Genomic DNA, 6,000 nt, shown 5'->3' on the forward strand with positions numbered 1-6,000 from the left:
ACGCTGAGTAAAAGGGCGCCCGCAGATGGTGCTACGGCTTTTCTGCGCAAAACGCAAACGCGCGGCCAGAAACAGAGCCAAGACAGAGCCGACAGCGACGCGAAAGCGGAACTATGATGGCTAGCGGAAGGGAAAGCGTGCGACGATATGCTGGTTCTTGATTTCATGATGCTAACGTTGACGCTCGTTGCAATGGATGACCCTGACAACGACACATTGACTCGCGATGCTGGGCTCGACTTCAGAGATTTAAGCACTAATGAACGTGACCTGCTGCTGAGGGCTCGCGCTGCCGGTGTCGTTGCGTACTACTACGACGGCAACTGTATGTCATGGCTCTACATATTAGCACATTTGTAGCTTTTCCTTCATGAAAACCAAATGTCGCACTTACCGCCCCGTCTTCCACCTGCAGTTGTTTTTGCGCATCCGAGAATGCTGACAAGACCGACGGAACAGCACTACGGGAAAGCATTGCTTCCAAAGGTACTCCACACGACTTCAGTAAGTCGGCGTTGAGCTCGTAATGCGCTGGACGAAAGTGCAGCGAGCATACTATGCGATTTTTCGGCTCTTTGCCAACGCGATGTGGCAGAGGTACGGCACTTCACCACTTCGAAGGGAGAGGTTCACTCGTTGGCACACAGTGATAAGTAACGTTGAATTCGCTGGTGCAACTGCCCTTGGGCAAGTTCCGCGGACCGTTCGCGCATCCCACGACCTCACATGGACGTGGCATTCTCGCTGCTTGTTCCACATTCTAGTTTCGCGAGCCAGCAGAACCAGCGCAGCACGACGCGATAACGAAGCAACTGAAACTTCAAAGCGCGCGCGGCGCAGAGTCGAGCGCGCAGAGTCGAGTGAAAACGCAACCTTTCGACCACCTACTGAACCTACCTACCTACCATACTACTCAAGGGTAAGGTCAAAATTTTATTCTTTCTTAAATCGAACAGAAGTAAAGTAGCATTTTCATCCGTCTTATATCCTAATGAAATTACTTTTTAATACGAGTAGCTGAGTACTAGTGAAATACATTGTGATCAGGGGTGCCTTCGTCATAAGGCTAGTACCGGAATGTCGCTGGGGGGTCTCAATCGTGTCATGCATTTACCTCAATTTCTCGCTTACTAAAGCTGATCGCGATTACACTGACGCCTTAGACGTTCTAGAGCATTGCTTCATCACTTTAACTTGACTTGATAGTAACGTTTGGTGTCCCTTAAAGGTACTCACAAGGGACAGCGAATATGCCACTCATTAAATAGGCTTGACTCGTGGATTGCTATATCTGACACAAATTTATGAGCAAAAGCTGTGCAATATAGACCATTCAATACGTCTTAAGATTATACACAGGAAGGAGCCTTCAATATTTTTGGATCAGAATTTGGAGAAGAATATGTCTTGGAAGCTCACACGACAAAAATACGTTCGCCCCGTTTGATTTCAAGCTTTGTAGCGGCTCATTGTCGGTGCATTTATATGTCAGTTTTAGTTGGTGTAATGTAAGAATTCATTTCGTTCGATTCTGTAGCTTCCTTATCATCCATCGTCCACGGCTGTCCTATCCCTTTCATAAGGTTCGTTGAGCGCCATTAGGTTAGCTGACGACGGGGAAAATTGAATATAATTAAAATGAAACGGTTACGTTGAGGATCAAATGGTACCCTATACCAGTGCTATTGAGACCAGCAAACACGTAAGCAAAATACGCGGTGCATTTCGCGTTTATATAGAAATAATATCGGCTCCTAAAGAAGTATAGCCAAGACCGATTGAGCCACTTTTAGAATGTCGGTATGAACAGAAGTGATTTCAATTTTATTATTTTGAGTTTGAACACATTAAACAAAACATTCATACATTCAGCTACTTGTAATTGTGAGTCTGTGTGCTCGCCTAGCGGCGTTGATTTAACACCAGAGTTGTTTGAAACAAGAGTTATCAGGTCATTGCTGCAACGACATACACTGTTTTTAAGACTGTATTTGCGTAATATTTTCTCGAACGGACGGAATGCACATAACGCTACGACTAAATAAGATGGAATTATTCTTACATTACGAAGATCGCTGTCTGCTTCCACTGAACTTGCTTTGGCCAATCCAAATGACTATCACGAAGTCGGCTTCAAGAGTGCTTCTATTCTATAACTTCGGATATATCTAACGCAGAAAGAATGTTTTGAGACAATAAACGAGCACCTGCACTAGGTATCCGTGCAGCGCGCTGCACTGATTGTCTCTACGCCACTGTCTTTTGTCTTTATTCAGGCCTGTACATGCCATGTACACTCGTACTAAATTCATATTTTTGTAGAGCGGCTTTGTGTTACAGTGTGACCTTGTTCCTACCTCTAGGATTGTATCTCTCAATTTCCGTAGCGTTACAGCAATCTTTATAATGTTATTTTAGTTCGGTTGAAAGTACCGTTGCTTCCATGTAAAAAAAGAACTCAAGTCTTGCTACGCGTATAGCAGCTGGGTTCGAAAAGAAAAATGCGCGGTACGCATAAGGAAAGACAGCCTTCAGCTTTAGACCTTACCGGAAAACAATACAGTGACGTATACATTTCCAGTGCCGGATTTCTAGTTGCATTGCATACAGTCCTGACCACGTGGAACTCAGCAGAACTAGCTCACTTACAACGTACCGATATCGGGTGTGAAGCACAGTTTTTCCCAATAATTTTGTTTGCGTGCAAATGTCATGTAGGTCTCAGGAAAGAAATAATTATTCGTTGTTCAGACATATCTAGTCTTTCATTAGGTAAGAGACGTTTTCCAAGCTAATGGTAGCTTACATATTATGACTCTTCAAGAACACTTGTCGTCTGCGATATCGCACTGACGTAGGCGCGATGATGTAATGGCGCCCAGCAAGTCTAGACACATCAATGCTGCATTTCCAAACCATTTGAAAAAAAAATAAACGTGAAACTGCAGCAGCTACTACTCTTCAGGTCACGAAATCCCCCCAAAAGGAACTTTTCTCACTTGGTATATAGGCGTCAGCAAATACATCACAAAAATGTAGAAGAAAGCCTGTATAGTTTTCAACATTACAGTTAATTTTGTTTCTCTTTTGTGGGTAACACGCCAGCACGCGTGAGTTCGATGTAGTAAAATCTGCAAATTTTAAAGCAGACAATTTTAATGCCGCGTGCGAACAGTCTGGCGTTTATTATCGCAGAAAGTATTTTTGTACTCTGGATCCTTCGAAGACAGCAATAAACAATATAGACGCTTTCGTTAGCGACAGGAAAAAGTAAGCACTTCATGTTCATTAATAAGATTGTTATTCGAGCCTATGTGCCCTTTACATCTATCGCCATCACAGTGAGAAAAGTCGTCTACCAGTTTGTGCCACTAGATATGTGCTCACAGTCGTTCTGTCGACGCCATCCCCTCTTTATTATCTCACTCTTGTCACCCCTACAGCGGCGACCCAGTTGGCCAAGTTGTCTCATAACTTCGACCATTAGATAAGTGCTCGCGGTCGTGATGCCAGTATCCTTGTTACATCCTTGACATTTCAGCATTTTCACAATTCTCGTTTTATGCCGTCGTCGTCACGCCTTCTGCGCCGATGCAGTGGGCCAAGTTGTTTATAAGCCTGTCCCACTATAGGTATGTGCTTGTGGTTGTGATAACGTCGTGTTTATTGTCACATCGCCATTCCAGCTTCGTCAATCACCTCTCGTAATGCAATCTTCATCACCCTATGGTCGTCATACAGGCTTCGTGGTGCAGTCGTCATTGCGCAATTGACATCCACTCGCCATCATCCGGTTGTCCAGATACTGTTGTAGTGCTATCGTTGTCACTGTGTCGTCGTCGTACCATGGTCGTGATGGCCTCACGGTCGTTCTATCTTCGTCATTCTTTCCTCGTCATCTTTCTCTCGGCATGCCGTCATCCTGTGGTAGGACGACGACACAGTCATCCTGTGGAAGACTGTGGTAGGACGACGACACACTCGTCGTCCTACCACAGTCTTCACGCTGTCGGTTTACCGTTGTCATCACTCGAGTAACGTCATCCCATTGTCGTCCTGCCCTTGTCGTCAGAATGCATCCGTCGTGCCAGTGGCGTCATTCATTCGTCATTCTATCGTAATCATGCAGTCGTCCTTCAGTCGAGATTATGCCACCGTTGGCATGCCATCGTCGTCATGGCGCTGTGTTCCGACAGTGACTATCGTGTACTCATTACCATACCGCCGTCACCGTGCCGTGCTTGCCATATCATCGTCGTCTTTTGAATTGCATCATCTGTTTGGCGTCATGTCGTCATCGTAACGCCAACGTCGCCAAACGCTAGTCACAACCCAATTGACTTTTTGCTGGCGTCCTCGTGTTTTCGTGGTTGTGCCAACGTCATCATTTAATAATTTTCAACGCATTGCAATCATGTCGTTGGTGTCATACCGCCTTTGTCGTTCCATCGGCTTGATTCCTTCTTTTTTTAATTTATGAGCATCGGTGCGTCGGTGTCATAGAGTCTTAGTCATGCCGCCATACTCGAGCGTCACAATGGAAAGCGAGTGTCGTAGCAAAATGAGAGCATGAGATTATGCCACATCAAAGCAAAGGAACGGAAGTGTCAGATTGACAACCACACCTTTTAAGCATATTCGACTTAAGAAATGCGCTCAATTGCTGATCACATCACTATCGGTAGCCATGGTGAGAAGATTTCTGCCATATCTTTAGAAGCATGATCTCAATCATAAAGGCATAAATAGTTGCTATGTTCGGAGAGCCGTCTTGCAAAGGGACAAGAAAGCAAATTATCACTTGGTAAACAATAAGGTGATCTTCGAATTGCTTCTAGAAGCCAGCATATTTCTACTCCCTAAAGTTCATTACAGAAAAAGTAGTATATTAGATACAAAAAAAAACGAAAAATGCATATCTGCTATTAAAAATGTCACTGATAAATTTTGTCACTGATGGCTCTCGTAAACATTTAGCCATTTTTACATTCGATCCCATGGGTTTACAAGACATACCTACTGCGACAAAATTCTCAGGGTGTCAGCAGCTCCGATATGCGCGTGCATATGTTGTCCTAACAAGGCATCGAAGTTGCAGGTAAATTTAGGCTTCATTTTCTCTGAAGGTTTGTTTTTAAATGCAATAGTGCTACGCGTGTGGGCGCCATCACTCGAGAAAAGAAAAAGAAGAACGAATTGGGCTCGCGCTGTGAATCTAACCGGTCAGCGCTAAAACCGCTCTTGTAGATATAACCTGCAAATAGTTGCTCGTCTTATTGACTCATCCGTCGCGTAACATTGTGGTGGAGGTGGAACGTTCCCGTCCTCACCACGGCGCTCCGAAGCGGCTGCATCGTCGTCTTCTCAGTCATGGCTTCCGATGCAACCACCCCGTCACCACCTACTCCTGCGGCGCCAACCACAACGTACGTTACGGTTGCTAGTATCCATGGTCCTGGGACTTTCTCTGCCCAAAATCACGTGGACGTCGGCGACTGGCTCAGCATGTATGAGCGTGTTAGCCAAAGCCACCACTGGAACCCTACCATAATGCTTGCCAATGTCATCTTTTATCTGGAGAGGACACCGCGTGTCGGGCTTCGCACCCATGAGATCGTGTTCTCCAGCTGGGACGTTTCCAAATAGCGGCGTCGCGACCTATTTGACAACCCGTCAGGTCGCCAACAGGCTGCGCGAAAAGAGCTTGGAGCTCGTGTCCAGTCGTCGACCGAATCGTTTGTCTCCAACATACAGGAAGTCCTTGCGCTTTGCTGAAAAATCGACGAGCACATGACCGAGGTTGACAAGGTGGGCCATGTCCTAAAAGGCATGGCGGACGACACCTTCAATGTGCTCGTCTATAACGACGTTTCTACCGTCGACGACATCGTCAAAAAATGCCGCCGCTTCCAGGTAGCCAAAAGCCACCGCGTCGTCCCACAGTTTTCCCGGTTCCCTAACACCCCTGCCACGTCCTCTTGCTCCGTTCTTACCGCCACA

At 45.8% G+C, this 6,000-nt stretch overlaps 1 protein-coding gene across 1 annotated transcript in view; it reads right to left on the reverse strand.

Annotated features, from left to right (window-relative positions):
• LOC135913078 (techylectin-5A-like) overlaps window positions 1-2,240 on the reverse strand; it is a 50,272-nt gene extending 48,032 nt beyond the window's left edge. Inside the window, exon 1 of the mRNA XM_065445745.2 lies at window positions 2,063-2,240. The gene's annotated coding sequence lies outside the window, so the exon portion shown is untranslated. The remainder of the gene's footprint in view (window positions 1-2,062) is intronic.
• Between the last annotated feature and the right edge of the window lie 3,760 nt (window positions 2,241-6,000).

This window comes from Dermacentor albipictus, chromosome 2, assembly GCF_038994185.2.
Source record: "Dermacentor albipictus isolate Rhodes 1998 colony chromosome 2, USDA_Dalb.pri_finalv2, whole genome shotgun sequence".
In the NCBI taxonomy this organism is placed as follows: Eukaryota; Metazoa; Arthropoda; class Arachnida; order Ixodida; family Ixodidae; genus Dermacentor; species Dermacentor albipictus.